This window comes from Bubalus bubalis, chromosome 8 (assembly GCF_019923935.1).
Source record: "Bubalus bubalis isolate 160015118507 breed Murrah chromosome 8, NDDB_SH_1, whole genome shotgun sequence".
NCBI lineage: Eukaryota > Metazoa > Chordata > Mammalia > Artiodactyla > Bovidae > Bubalus > Bubalus bubalis.
Genome location: NC_059164.1, coordinates 28,652,582 through 28,669,415, shown reverse-complemented (window position 1 = coordinate 28,669,415; position 16,834 = coordinate 28,652,582).

Sequence of the window (16,834 nt, the reverse complement as noted above, 5' to 3'; positions counted from 1 at the left end):
TTCTTACAAAACTAAACCACACCCTGCTCACATTATCCATCACTTGTACTCTTTGCTATTTATCAAAAGGAGTTGGAAACTTATCTCCACACAAAAACCTGCACATGAGACATTTATAGCAGCTTTATTTAATTGTTAAAAGTCAGAAGCAACCAGAATATCCTTCAGATGAATGGATAAATACACAATGTATATCCAGATGATGAAATATTATACAGCACTAAAAAGAACTGAGTTATCCACCCATGAAAAGACATGAGGAAACCTTAAATGCATGTTCTTGAGTAAAAGAAGGCAATGTGAAAAGGCTACATACTCTATGATTCCAACCATACAATATGCTTTGGAAAAAGCAGAAGTATGGAGACAGGAAAAAGATGGTTGCCAGGTTAAAAGGGGAGGGAAGGGTAAATTGATGGAACATGGGAGATTTTTAGAGCAGTGAAACTTCTTTGTATAATGCTACAGTGGTGGATGTCTTCATTGTACATTCCACATAAAATACAGCAAGAGTGAACTCTAATGTAAACCTTGGACTTCGGGTGATACTGGTATGTCACTGTAGGTTCATCCGTTGTACTGCTGTGAAATGGAATGTCAATAGTCAGGGAAGCAAAATATGGGAGGGTATGGAGCAAAAGGGAACCCTCTGTACTTTATCATTCAGTTTTGCTGGGAACCTAAAACTACTCTAAAAAGAGAATCAAAGGGGAATGAAACATGTTAGAATCCATCACATATTATCCCAAGAGTTTTTGTAATGGTAATTTAGGTTGTTTTAATTTTACAATGTAAACAACATTGAAAATACATAAATACTTATTTCAAGACTTGCATATTGTCATAAAAATAACATCAAATATCTTTGGCTTTACTGAATACATAACTTTCCTTTTCTGGAACTATACAGTTCTTTACCCACATTAATAGATGTAGTGAGCATGTCTTTATATAGAAGTTTGTAATCCTAGCATTCTTTATGATGGCCTAGTTTAATGTCTTCTTAATCAAACAGATTGTTTCGCAGTCTTTTCAGCCTGAAGTCATCCTGTACAATTTGATATAATAACTATGTGAAAACTTCACATATTTGTACATGACAGGGACAACATACTTAATACTGATTTTATTTAACATTTAGCACGTTTAAACTCAAATGCAGTCAAGAGGAGAAATGAATATATATTTTAAATCTTATTGCTTTATTGCTTAATACTCTAAATGTATAGCAGTGTTAAGGATTCACAGCTGGTTCTCCCAAATAAAGGTATCAGCAGACATTGTAAAGACAACATTTCACCATTGACATAGTTCATCTGTTGAGCCACAATGGTATGTGGACTGATTTGCACATCATTACACAGCTTAAAGCTTTTCTGAGCTTTGGTAATTCAGAGTAAGCCCACGACTAAAATTCTCTCTCTCAGTATTTTCTCATGATCACATCGCCTCTGGAGAATGAAGTCACTACAAAATTTAAATTATTCTAATCAAATTCACATGGCATTTTAAAACTTGGAATGCTTCCATTTTCATCCCCCTTCTCCACTTTCAAAATTACTTCATGTTTCACCTTGAAGAATGTAGCCTTTTACAGTGGTGAGGAAATTCTTTGCAAATTGCATGCAGGATATTCAATTTAAACATTTATGTAATAAATATGTTAATATTTATTGAACATTTACTACATGTAAAGTGATAAGGCCTATGGAAAATACAAGCATTAGTAAAACCCAGTTCCTTTTCTAGAAGATATTAGAACCTGATTTGGAAGTGATATGCAAAAATAAAAAAAAGATGACTGAGTTGGTAAATAGAATAGCTTAGAAATAGGATCTAATATCCATGATAATGTAATATAACACAAAATCTGCTTGGAATATCAATGCAGAGAGAATAAAAAATAAATAGCTTTGGGACAATTGTGTTAATTCGAAAAAAACCAACATGGATTTGTAAACATTGCATTTTTTAATTTTAATTTTTCCATCTGAAACTAAGCCTTTTCTTTCTTTTTTTATTGAAGTATAGTTGATTTACAGTATTATATTAGTTTCAGGTGTACACCATAGTGATTCAATATTTTATGTATTAAACTCTACTGCCTGCAATGCAGGAGACCTGGGTTCGATCCCTGGGTTGGGAAGATACCCTGGAGAAGAAAAAGGCTACTCACTCCAGTATTCTGGCCTGGAGAATTCCATGGACTGTATAGTCCATGGAGTCGCAAAGAGTCAGACCTTACTGAGTGATTTAAAAAAAAAAAAAGTTATTATAAAATAATGGCTAAATTTCTATGTTCTGTAGAATATATCCTGTTGCTTACCTATTTTATACTAGAAACTTACTTTATACCAAAATGCATTCATGATGGGTTAAAGAGCTTAGTGTAAAACTTTTAAGACAATATATACATACATATATATTTTTTTTTTCTGGCATTGGTACCAAAAGTTATCTCTAAATGTAGAAATAGTGTATCCAATTTCAAAAGAACAAATCAATAAATTTGATGATGATTCTTTAAAACTTAGGTGTTTATAAATATTTCAAAAAAGGGTAAAAATACTTAACACAGAATATGTTCATACAAATGGATAAGAAAATATGTAGTCTACAATAGACATATATGCAAAAAAGCATCAGCATATGTTTTAAGGATAGGGAATACAAATGCTTAAAAACATGGGGGAAGGTTCAGGGTTATCTGTTATCCAAAAATTATTAATGAAAAAACAGATGCCATTTTTTCCCATTGAATGCTCAAAGAATGTTTAAATGACATTAGTCTAACAGTAGAAGGTTGAAATAGGAACTCATTAATGTTAGAATGGTAAATTGGCTAGAATTTTCTTGCAATTAGTTGACAACGTGTAATAAAATCTAGCAAAGAGCTGACTCATTTGAAAAGACCCTGATGCTGGGAAAGATTGAAGGCAGGAGGAGAAGGGGACGACAGGATGAGATGGTTGGATGGAATCACCGACTCAATGGACATGAGACTGGGTAAACTCCGGGAGTTGGTGATGAACAGGGAGGCCTGGAGTGCTATGGTCCATGGTGTCACAAAGAGTTGGACACGACTGAGCAACTGAACTGAACTGAATAAAATCTGGCTCAGATGGGAAAGAATCTGCCTGCAATGCAGGAGACAAAGCAAGGTTCAATCTCTGGGTCGGGAAGATCCCCTGGAGATAAAATATCTGAAACATTAATTTCTATCTGGAAAATTTGCCTCCTACTCCTTGAAAGAAAAGTTATGACCAACCTAGATAGCATATTCAAAAGCAGAGACATTACTTTGTCAACAAAGGTTCGTCTAGTCAAGGCTATGGTTTTTCCAGCGGTCATGTATGGATGTGAGAGTTGGACTGTGAAGAAGGCTGAGCGCCGAAGAATTGATGCTTTTGAAGTGTGGTGTTGGAGAAGACTCTTGAGAGTCCCTTGGACTGCAAGGAGATCCAACCAGTCCATTGTGAAGGAGATCAGCCCTGGGATTTCTTTGGAAGGACTGATGCTAAAGCTGAAGCTCCAGTACTTTGGCCACCTCATGCAAAGAGTTGACTCATGGAAAAGACTCTGATGCTGGGAGGGATTGGGGTCAGGAGGAGAAGGGGACGACAGAGGATGAGATGGCTGGATGGCATCACTGACTCGATGGACGTGAGTCTGAGTGAACTCCGAGAGTTGGTGATAGACAGGGAGGCCTGGCGTGCTGAGATTCATGGGGTCGCAAAGAGTTGGACACGACTGAGCAACTGAACTGAACTGAACTGAAAGATTCATAAATAAAGTTTTTTATAAAGATGGACATTTCAATATGATATAAATCACAACAACAACAAAATGCAAACTGTTTTTCACTCACTAAAAGAACCCTTTTCAAAGCTAAAGCAGCAAAGAAGAGTATCACGTGTTTTATGCATGCCCTAGATATTACTGTTCTCTCAGAAATATATGTTGAATAACACCTGTCTTCCATTAGTTAACAAATTTTATTAATCCCACTTTAGTGAAGTTCCTGCAGTCTTTTCCTTCCTGTGTAATTCCTTTATTGCTGCCTTAGTTCAGGTTTTTCTCATCTTTCTCTTGAACTCCCAGCCATCTCATCCCCACAGTGCTATGAGAGTTTTCCTTCAAAAATACAAATCTAAACTCAAGATTGCTTTGACTATTTGGGGTTCTTTGTGTTTCCATACAAATTTTAAGATTTTTTGTTCTAGTTCTGTGAAAATGCCATTGGTAATTTGATAGGGATTGTGTTGAATCTGTAGATTGTTTTGGATAGTATAGTTATTTTAACAATATTGTTTCTTCCAATCCAAGCACATAGCATATCTTTCCATCTGATTGTGTCATCTTCAATTTCTTTCCTCAGTGTCTTTTAGTCTTCTATGTACAGGGTTCTTGCATCCTTAGGTAGGTTTATTCCTCAGTATTTTATTCTTTTTGATGCAGTGGTAAATGGGACTGTTTCCTTAATTTCTCTTTCTGATTTTTGTTATTAGTATATAGAAATGTAACCAGTTTCTGTATGTTAATTTTGTATCCTAAAACTTTATTGAATTAATTGATGAATTCTAGTAGTTTCCTGGAAGAATCTTTGGGATCTTCTGTGTTTAGTATCATGTCATCTGCCAGCAGTGATAGTTTTACTTCTTCTTTTCCATTTGGATTCCATTTCTTTCTTTTTCTTCTTTTTTTTTTATTATCTGGTTACTGTGGCTAGAACTTCCAAAACTATGTTGAATAAAAGTGGCTAGAGTGGTCATCCTTGTCTTGTTCCTGAAACTAGAGGAAATACTTTCAGCTTATAATCACTGAGTATGATGTTAGCTCTTGGCTTGTCATATATGGTCTTTATTATGTTGAGGTGTGTTTCCTCTGTGCTCTGGAGAATTTTTTTGGAGAATTTTTATCATAAATGAATGTTGAATTTTATCGAAAGCTTTTTTCTGCATATATTGAGATGATCATTTGGTTTTTATTCTTCAACTTGATAATGTGGTGTATCACACTGATTTGTGGATATTGAAAAATCTTTCCATCCTTGAATAAATCCCACTTGACCATGGTGTATGGTACTTTTAATGCATTGTTTAGGCTCAGTTTGCTAGTATTTAGTGGGGGATTTTTGCACCTATGTTCATCAATGATATCAGTCTATAATTTTCTTTTTTTTATATCTGTGTCTAGTTTTGATATCAGGGTGATGGTGGTCTCATAGGATGAGTTCAGAAGTGTTTCTTCCTCTGCAATTTTTTGACATAGTTTCAGAAGGATAGGCATAATTCTTGCCTAAATGTTTGTTATGATTTGCCTGTGAAGCTATCTGGTCCTGGACTTTTGTTTATTGGGAACTTTTTAATCACAGATTCCAATTCAGTACTTGTAATTGGCTCTGTTTGTATTTTCTACTTCTTCCTGGTTCGATCTTGGGAGATCGTACCTTTCTAAGAATTTGTTCATTACTTCTAGGTTGTTCATTTTATTGGCATACAGTTGCTTAGCGCAGATGCTTATGGTTCTTTGTATTTCTGTGATATCAGTTGTAACTTCTCTTTTTCATTTCTGATTTTATTGATTTGAGCTCTTTTTCCCCTGAAGAGTCTGGCTAAAGGTTTCAATTTTGTTTATCTTTTCAGAGAACTAGCTTTTAATTTCATTTATCTCTTTCATTTTTTGGTGTCAATTTTATTTCTTTCTGCTTTCATCTTTGTGATTTTTTTTTCCTTATTCTAACTTTGGGCTTTGTTTGTTCTTCTTTCTCTAGTTGCTTTAGATGTAAAATTAGATTGTTCATTTGGGGTTTTCCTTGTTTCCCAAGGAAAGGTTTTATTGCTATAAACTTCCATCTTAGACCGCTTTTCTTGCATCCCATAGGTTTGGGATTGTCTTTTCATTGTCATTTTATCACTAGGTATTTTTTTATTTCCTCTTTGATTTATATTCATTGATCCATTGGTCGTTCAGTAGCAGATTTCCTCTTTGATTTATGTTCATAGATCCATTGGTCGTTCAGTAGCATATGGCTTAGCCACCCCATGTTTGTGGTGTTTTTTTAAAGCTTTTTTTCTTGTAGTTAATTTCTAAACCCATAGCATTGTGGTTAGAAAAGATGGTTGAAATGATGTCAGCTTTCTTAAGTTTCCTGAGGCTTGTTTTATGGCCCAGCATGTGATATATCCTGAAGAATGTTTCATGTGCACTTGAAAAGAATGTGTATTCTGCTGCTTTTGGATGGAATGTCCTGTAAATATCAGTTACGTCTATCTGGTATAATGTGTTATTTAAGACTTGTGTTTCCTGATTAATTTTCTGTCCGGATGATCTCTCCATTGATGTAAGTGGGCGTTGAGGTCCTTTAATGGACCGGAAACTGGTGGTCCAGAGTCGACAATAAGTAAAGGAGAGAGAAAGAGAGGCTGATATTCCTTGGTTTACACAGAAAACCCATTAAGTCCTTTGACACAGGGCTTGTGTTGCTCACGAAGGCACCTGGCGCCCTCTTGATGGGGTGAAGGTGCATTGGTGCCTTCTCGAGAGGGTCTTAGAAGCCTGGGCAGGAGAATGAGCACTACAGGTCTCTGCACTCCAAAGGATTAGCCTGAGAGAGAGAGAGAATGAAAGCAAGACACGGGGACCAAAGCTTTGATGGAGCAAAGGTGTTTTAATCAACATGGTGTGGGCATATATACTGTCTTACAAGGTAGTTATTCTCAGCAAAGATAAAGATTAAAATTCCAGACTTACAAAACATAGGAGATCCATATTAAAGAGAGAGATTTGTAAACAATCACCTTGCCGTATGGTTCATAAGAAGGAAGAGGGTGCTTATCACCGTATTGAAAAACTAACGAAGGAAATGCCTGGATTCCTCAGCCCCGGGAGAGGCTTGCCTCTCCTCTTAATTCCTGAATATTCAGGAATTAATAAGGAACGGAGAATTCCTGACAGATCCAAAACAGCACACAGGAAGCCTCCTGTTAAATGCTTCTTGACAAGTGGGGTATTAAGGTTTCCCACTGTGATTGTGTTACTGTCAATTTCTCATTTTATGGTGTTAGTATTTGTCTTACATATTGAGGTGCTCCTATGTTGGGTGCATATATATTTATAATTATGTTATTGTTGTTAAATATATCTTCCCCTTGGATTGATCCCTTGATCATGATGTCATGTCCTTCTTTGTCTCTTATAACAGACTTTATTTTAAAGTCTATTTTGTCTGATGTAAGTATTGCTACTCCAGCTATCTTGACTTCCATTTGCGTGGAAAATGGAACTGGAAGAATCGGGCTTCCTGACTTCATACTATTCTATAAAACTACAGTCATCAAAACAGTATGGTACTGACACAAAAATAGACATATTGATCAATGGAACAGAACAGAAAGCCCCCAAATAAACTCACATACCTTTGATCAATTAATCTGTGACAAAGGACGCAAGAATATACAATGGAGAAAAGACTTCAATGACTTGTGCTGGGTAAACTAGACTACTATGTGTAAAATAATGAAAGTAGCATACTCCCTAACACCATATACAAAAATAAATGCAAAATGGATTAAAGACATGAGTGTAAGACTGGATACTATAAAACTCCTAGAGGAAAACATAGGTGGAACAATCTGATATAAAACACAGAGTATCTTTTTGGCTCCATCTCCTAGTGTAATGGAAATAAAAACAAAAGTAAATAAATGAGACCTAATTAAACTTTTAAAAGCTTTTGCACAGCAGAGGAAACCATAAATAAAATGAGAAGATTGCCTGCAGAATAGGAGAAAATACCTTTAAACCACAAAGGATTACTCTCCAAATATACAAATAGCTCATGCAGCTCAACAGCAAAAAAAAAAAAAAAAAAAAAAGCCAATCAAAAAATGCACAGAAGATCTAAAAAGTCATTTCTCCAAAGACATACAGATGACCAAAGGTGCATGAAAAGATGCTCAATATTGCTAATTAGTAGAGAAGAGAAACAGAAACAAAACTACAATAAGGTATCACCCCCCATCGATCAGAATCATCAAAAAATCTACAAATAATAAATGCCGGAGAGGGTGTGGACAAAAGGAACCATTCTGCACTGTTGGTAGAATGTAAACTGGTGCAGCCACTATAGAGAATAGTATGGAAATTCCATAAAAAACTAAAAATAGAGCTAACATATGATCTGTAGTCCCACTCCTGTGCATATACCTGGAGCAAGCTATAATTCAAAAAGATACAGGCACCCCAATGTTCATAGCAGCACTGTTTATGGTAGTAAAGACAAACCACCTAAATATCCATTGACAGATAAGTGGATAAAGAAGATATGGTGTATGTACACAGTGGTATATTACTCAGTCATAAAAAAAGAATGAAATAATGTGATTTATCCTACTAAGTGAAGTAAGCCAGACAGAGAAAGACAGATTATTATATGATATTGATTATATGTAGAATCTAAAAAAAAAAATGATACTAATGAACTTATTTACAAAGCAGAAATAGACCTATAGACATAGAAAGCAGATTTATGGTTACCAAAGGGGAGAGTAAAGGGAGATATAAATTAGGAGTTTGGGATTAACATATACACACTACTATATAAAACAGATAGCCAAAAAGGACCTACTGTATAACACAGGAAACTACACTCAATACTATGTAATAACCTGTAAGGGAAAAGAATCTGAAAAGCAATATGTATGTGTGTGTATATGTATATATATATATCTGTGAATCACTTTGCTATACATCCTGCCTGAAACTAACACAACATTATAAGTAAACTATATTTCAGTTAAAAAGTAAATTAAACTCCAGACAAAGAGAAAAAGATAGTAAATAAATAAATAAACTTGTTATTATTTTCTTAAACCCATCTATGGCTCATCTTATGCCATTCCCAACTTCTCTCCAAGCCATGAAAGACCTTTAGCCTCATGTTTGAAACTCTGAATATTTTGAAAGCACATTCTAGGTACTACTTTCAATGGCATGCTCCTTGCCTCCTTCTATTTCCATCTACATGCTGTACAGAACAGAATATTCATTTTTGTACAGGCACTTTTGCTTGTTGTTGTTTTTTTTGGTAGCGTTTTCCCTCAGCTGAACATTTCTTTCCCTAATTTTTCTTCTTTTTTGTCCTACTCTATTCTCAAGAATTATATCTATTGCTACGTCTACGTCTTTCTGGATTGCCGGTGCTGCTGCTGCTAAGTCAACCCATTGGGCTGCAGCCTACCAGGCTCCTCCATCCGTGGGATTTTCCAGGCAAGAGTACTGGAGTGGGGTGCCATCGCCTTCTCCACTTTCTGTATTCCTCTAGGCATAATCTAAATTGTCTTTCACTTTGAAATAATCTTTAAAGGAAAATTTTTATTTAAAATGTTATGTGTTTTTATAACAGAAAATATGAAGAACATATTACATTTGCACGGTGAATTTCATTTGCTTTATTTTTATGTAGTTTTGTTCATACTGGATTTACAGGTTTTGTTGTAAATCTCTTTCTATGTTGTATGTTATTGTTAAGTGAGTTTGTAGTTCAGTCTACTTAAATACATTCCTTGATTCCTCTAGATTTGGCAGTGAAATAGACAGTATGCTTAAACTGGGTAATTTGAAGAGTATTTGGCAATACAAGGACTATTCGCAAACATGGGGATAGGGTCCAGTAATAGTGCTTTATCCTTGAGTTAGAAATCATGGGGAGATACATCATTATCCTTAGGCTTCAAGGGGCAAAAAAAAGGGTGTATTGCTGGACCTCAGAAGTACTTAGTGTGTGGATATCACTTGACAAATTCTGTCATCTTTGTTGAAAAGTCAAAGCCAGCCTGAGGTCATCTTCAGGGAGGGACAGGAAGAATAACTACCCCTACTTCATTCTTTCCCTCTTCTCTGATCAAGACACACCATTGGCCAAGCCCATCCCTAAATCAGGCAGTAGTGGATTCTAGAAAGACTAACACCTCAAGGCAGAGAGCAAAGTATAGTGGAAAACTGGTGGGACACAAAAAAGGGGCTTGGCATACTCCTAAGATAGGATGTGAATTGTTTATTGTTTTTCTACTACTTTAATAATAAACATATTTGCATAAACATTTATTCAAATTCTTGATAAATAAGATTCTTCCTTAACTAATTTCCAAGGTGAAGTTACAGCTTTGCTCTTTTCAAAGGACCCAGAAAAATAAGAATTAAAGGACTTGATGAGATGCTTTGCCCAGTTAAAATCCCAGCCCTGGGAAATGATTGTGACTTTAAAAATGGCATCTTAAGGCAGGCTCCCAGCAGGAAATAGAAAGCAGAGTTAAGCTAGGTAATTGAAGTTTGCAGGATGAGTTTTATGGAAGGGAGCAAGTGATGGTATAGACCCTTGGGCCTTATAACAGTGGGGAGCCTTTAGGACCCTTGTCTTGAAAGGTCAGGAGGAGGAAATAGTTCAAGAAATGCATCCACAAAGGGCATGGAAGATCTGTGTATAGACAGCCTCCAGATCAAGAGAAAGGAGCTAATTAGTGAACCAGCAGGGAATAAGCAGGGCAAATAAGTGCCCAGATGTCAGTTTCTTCCTATCCTCCAAACTCCTGCCAGTGGGCCATACAAACACAGTGGAAGCCAGAGATGAAGTAACTCTTTAATGCAGTCTACACTGACCAGCTTTCTGGGACCCACAGAGGGTAGAGAAGGGAACTGGATGGGTGAATGGAAAATATCCAACACATTTAGCTTTAAAGAAGATCAAATGACCAAGGGAAAGGAGATTGGCTTTATTAAGATAGCCTTAATATATCTTGGCAAGATTAGCAAAAGAAACATGAGACTTGTTCCTTAGTCTGAATTTCACATCTTTGCCTAATGGTTACACTTTTGTATTTCTGTTAGCTGAGGTCTTTTCCTCTAAAATACACCCCTATTTATGCTTGGATTTCCTGAATCATCTAGTCTGTGAAACACAAGTTTCAGCATCAAATAAGAACACATTTTTTTTGGCCCTCATACTATCCACTCATAGAGTGGTTCAAATAATTATTGCTTTTTTTGTGTGTGTGAAATGTTTTAAAATCAAGCGATTTCAAAAAAACCCTACTTCAGCTTCTCCTGGATAATCAGAATATCGGGCACAACTAGGCTTACATTCCTACAATGCAGTGAGCTAGAATTGCATATTTGCTGCCAGCTAAGGAGCCTAGGCTCCCCAGTTTATTTCGGTCTTCACCATTCCCTGTTGTTTCTTTGAGAGTCAGTTACCATTTTTCACTGTAATCATGTTACTGCTTTTCATTTACCTAGACTGGATTTGCTTATCTATGTTACATGCCTGAGTCTTGAGGGCATTTAAGTTTGATACTTGCACCAAGGCTACCCAGGGCTTCCCTGGTAGCTCAGTTGGTAAAGAATCCCCCAGCAATGCAGGAGATGCTGGTTCAATTCCTGGTTTGGGAAGATGCACTGGAGATGGGATAGGCTACCCACTCCAGTATTCTTGGACTTTCCTGGTGGCTCAGCTGGTGAAGAATCCAACTGCAATGTGGGAGACCTGGGTTTGATCCCTGGGTTGTGAAGATCCCCTGAGAAGGGAATGGCTGGCTACCCACTCCAGTATTCTAGCCTGGAGAATTCCATGGACTGTATAGTCCATGGGGTCGCAAAGTGTCAGACATGACTGAGTGACTCACTTCACTGGCACTAATGATCCTTGCACTAGAGGCTTATGGACAGAGGAGTAGTGCCTAACCTTCAATTCTTTATTTCCTTAGGATCAACTGAACATTTAATATCAGTGCAGCAGGAACTCATAAATGGCATAAATTCCATTTATGCCAATGGAATTTGGCATAAGTAAAATTACAATCTTTTCACAATTCCTTTTACCAAATAGTGATTACCTGTTAACCTGTTCTGTGTCCTGGTCCTCACCATTTTCCATTATGCCTCTTCTCTCTGTGTTTTACTCAGCCTATAGGAAGTGGTTTAGAATTATATCAGCTTCTCTCCTGTTAAAACAGCTTTGCTTTTGTGAAACCAGATCCTGCCTAGTTGGTTTTAGATCCTGAAACCAAATAATAATATGGCCTCCATCATGGACACTGAAGACAGCATTAAGCGCACACTCAAGCCAAGATGCACATATGACAGGTCTGTAACAGGTTTCATTATTTACATAAAGTGGTCAGTAAGACGTTGGGCCTGGCACCTTTAAGAAACTATAAGTATTTTTTTTTTGAGTATTAGAAAGGTTAAAAGATAATAGGAGTTTGAAGAACTTAAAGGTTCATTTTACCCAGATAGCTAACAATATGTTTCTAGAGAAGGGAGAGATGTAACAACTCAAAGCATAATTGCCATACAACCTTCTTTAGAAGGATAGCAGAGCTTTAAAAATCATTCCAAAAACCTTACTCTGTTTTGGTTTTCTCTTATCTATTTTAGGACCTAGGACAGAAGATTTCAAGATATATTAAAATACACATACATTTATGTTTTAAAGAGGGTGAAAAAATAATTTTACTCAGTAAAAAAACACATTAAAGATTCTTTCTGGCTTTGGGTTTAATGGGAAAAATTAAAAACAATAAAGTTAGAACTTGATAATTTTTGAGAAATTTAATTTATTAAATTAGTGTTTTCCTTCAACAAGTACATTTTTAAAAGAAAAACATAGTTTTGATTTTTTTTTCTTTTTGCCACAAATGTAATGTAATAATAACATGTTCAGAAAAGCTTATTGTCATGACAAAATAACACAGTTATGCCAAAGTAATTATTATAATAATAGCCTATTTCACTTTTTTCCCTTCTCCACCCAACTCTTTTTTTTAAATGAGCAGACTTGCTTAGCATCTAAGGCAGATGACAATGCATTCACCAACCTAGTGTTTTGTTTGGGGAGAGGTGGGGCAAGACAAGTCCCATGTAGAAGGAGATGAACCACAGCATGATAACGTCCTAGCAACAGCTTCTGTATCATCTTGAACTATGTAAATTGTATAGATTATTTGATTGATCTTGACATTCAGGTGGTAAAAATTCTAAGAATATTGACTAATATTTTTATATTTACCTTCTAATGAAAATCTAGTAATGGTACATAACAGAGTGATCCTATTACACTTGAACTGGCTGTTCAACATTTACTAAATGGTGCTTCTTACTGGCTTAACAAGCATTAACTGAGTCTTAGGATGTATCTCAGTCCCAAAGAAGTGCAGAAGAGTAAATGAGAGTCTGGCACAGGTCCTTCTCTTGCCATAACATGGCAGGCTAAGTGCCCGAGAGCGCTTAGGCCAAAGTTTGTCAGTAGGCAACGAGAAAGGGGAGTGCTGACAGAATCACCTGTAAGGATTTTCCTATTTCACTCTTTAGACTCCGCCAATATATATATATATGTATATATATAGGAGTCACAGTCTCCAGGTAAAGACACTAATATTCTACATGTTAGAATCGTGTACGTAGATTTTAAAAACTACTGCCATCCAGCATTCTTTGAATCAGAATCTCTTGAGTTGGAGGTTGAGCTGATATTTAAATACAGTTGGTATTTCAAAAGAAAAAAGAAGCCTGACAAATTATTCTAATGTATAGCCAGTTTTAAGCACCACAGTCTCACTTGTGTAGGTTGAGAATATTTACAGGTAATCCTGATGTTCCAACTCTAGTGCCTCTGTTCACCCTTTTTCTCCATTGCTTATTGAGAAATCCAGACCTGTATAATGAAGAAAATCACAGGGAAGAATGGAGTATCTCACTGCTGGGCCAGATCAGGGCCCAAGTTCTCGATCTCCTATTTAATCTCGATAATACTTTGTTGGGGGAAGAGGGGCTGTGCTGTGCATTGTACAGTGTTTACCAACATCCCTAGCTTTTATGCACTAGATGCCAGTTGCATTTTCTCCCCAGTTGTGGCAACAATTAACTGTGTCCAGACATTGCCAAAGGTCCCTTGAGAGGCAAAATCACTCCTGGCTGAGAACTACAGGTCTAGGCAATAAACTAAAGCAAGACCTAGCAAGTAGGCCTGGGATTGGGGTAGACCTGGCTGGATATAATTTGAAATTCTTAAGTGCAAACCAGAATGTGTGAAGATTTATCTGGGGCTTTATCTTTCATCTGAAGAAGCCACATATTATTTTGAATTTTTCTAATTGTTTATTGCTGTGTAAAAAGCTACTGTAAATCTTAGTGGCTTAGAACAGTGACCACATTAATTTTATTCACAAATCTGAAATTTGACCACGGCTGGGTGAGAGACCTTGATTTTGCTCTACTAGGGCGGCCAAAAAGCGGAGAACAAGAATCATCTAAAAGCTCACTAGCATGTCTGATGGTCGATGGCTGGCTGTCGGTTGGGGCTTTAGTGGGAGCTGTGGCTGAAAAATCTGCATGTGGCCTTTCCATGTGGCAGATTGGCTTTCCCATAGCATGATGATTGGATTCTAAGGACAAGCATACCAGGAGAATTAGGCAGAAGCTGTACTGCATTTATGAGCTGTCTCAAGAGTCATGTAACATCATTTCCACTGTAGCCAGTCTGCCCAGATTCAAGAAGGAACATAAAACCTATCTTTATGTTCAGATGAACAGATGCCAATGTCATCTTATAGGAAGAGCATTTAAGATGGTGTGCATTGGTACAGTCATCTTTGGAAAATACAAAGGCAGATCATTTAGTATTGCTTACCTTGTGTCTATCACAGAGCTAGCTAAAGATTGTTCTATGAAATACCTATATCAATAAGCTGGGGAATTTTTATTTCAGATGCCAATTTCTGGACCTGTCCCTTGAGGACTCTGATTTGGCAGGTCAACTTTAGGCATCTGGTTTTTCAATAAGTCCTCAAAGTAATTCTTATGTATATTAAGGATGTTCTTTGTTTATACAGATGCTTTCATCATTTACACATTTGCATTACTTGTTTACACATTTTCTTCCATGAAACAAGGTGAAGATATAGAGAGGAATGTAGCTAACTAGAAGAACTGTTTCAAACATGTCTTTGGGGTTGTAATATGCATATATTGCTTGTCAAAAGACACTGTGAGAGTAGTGTTGCTGACTGGGGTTTTGTAACCATTTGATTTGTTTTAGTTCCCAGGCATGTCAAAATGAAAAGAGGAAAAAGATAACATTATAGTCCAAGTCAAGAGATTTGGGATTTTTTTTAGTCTATAGTTTTGCAGTCAAATTTTATAAGATTTTATGTTACATGTAAAACTATACTTTCAGCATCAAACAAAAAAAGCAGTGTTTATAATGATGTAGTTGGAGTTGTGTCATAAGGAAGGATCCTTTGTAGATACTTAAAAAATGATAATGTATATGGTAATGTGAATACCATTGTCAAGGAGCATCATGAGAAATGTGGGAAATGAAATGCTAATATAGGGACATTTCCCTGACTTAAATTTTGCTGATCACGCAACTTTAGTAACTTAAAATATACTTGAGAAAACAGCTTGTCAAAAAAGCCTCTGTATAATCAGAATACAAAAGTTCTTACTTTACTTGAAGTGTACATACTTCAAGTACACATACTGAAGTGTACATATTAACTTGCGTGAAAATCTATCTAATAGCAGGACTCCCAGCTCCCAGCAACAGAAAACATATAGAATGGGTCAGAAAATGCTCCCAGCAACAGAAAACATATAGAATGGGTCAGAAGTGGATGTGTTCAGATTGGCACAATGAGGAGGACAAGGACAACCAAGACAACAATAAAACAAAACTTCATGATTTCAAAGCAAAATAGTTTTCAGTTTTTTAGAGTAGAGGAAACCCACTTTTATATTTCATTATTTTAGGGGTATCATTAGGTACAGTAACTACTTTTCATCATGGGGAGAATGAGTTTTTGAAAAGCTTCAACTATTTTAATTATATACTAGGAAAATATTTAAAAACTTTAGAAAAAAATTCTTATAATCGGTTAAAATTAAATAAACTTTGGTACTTTTAGTAGATAAACCTCCATTATTCATAAAATTATTTTTTATAGATTGCTTCCTTTGCAGAAAATGCTAGATAAGAAGTGTTTATTGATGTACTTATTCTATTAAAATATTTTCTTTTAAAAAATTGTTTATGTATTATTTATTTTTTGCTGCACTGGTTCTTCATTGCTGCCTCTGGGCTTTCTCTGGTTGTGGCAAGTGAGGCAACTCTTCACTGCAGTGCATGGGCTTCTCATTGTGGTGACCTCTCTTGTTGCGGAGCAAAGGCTCCAGAGCATGCAGGCTTCAGTAGCTGTGGCAAGGGGGCTCACTAGTTGCAGCTCACTGGCTCTACAGTTTTGGTACATAGGTTTAATTGCTCCGTGGCACATGGAATCCTCCCAGACCTGGGATCAAACCCACATCCCCCACACTGCCAGGAAGACTCCCAACCCCTGGGCCATGAGAGAAGTCCAAGATAAAAAAAAAAAAAATTTTTTTTTTTTTTTTTTTTTTACTAAAAACCTTACATGTGACATAAAATCTAACTTAGATGTCTAACATGGAGAACTATATCAGCATTTCAGTTATATTCATATCTGGGAGGGAACAGAACCAAGTAGAACCAAAAGCAGAATGAAGGGTCATTTAGCCTGTCACCAAGTCCTATTGAATCTAGCTCTAAAATTCATCTTCAGTGTGTTCATTTCTCTTGCTTCCACTGTCACTACCCTTGTTAAGGTCACATCAGCTCTCCCATCTGTGCTTCTGTAGTAGGCTATTATCTGTCTCCCTCTTCACTTGGCCCATTCCAACCCCTTTTTCATGAAGCCATCAGATCAAGTTACTTCCTTCTCTAATATGCTAATGTGGCTTTTCATTCTATTTCAAGTAA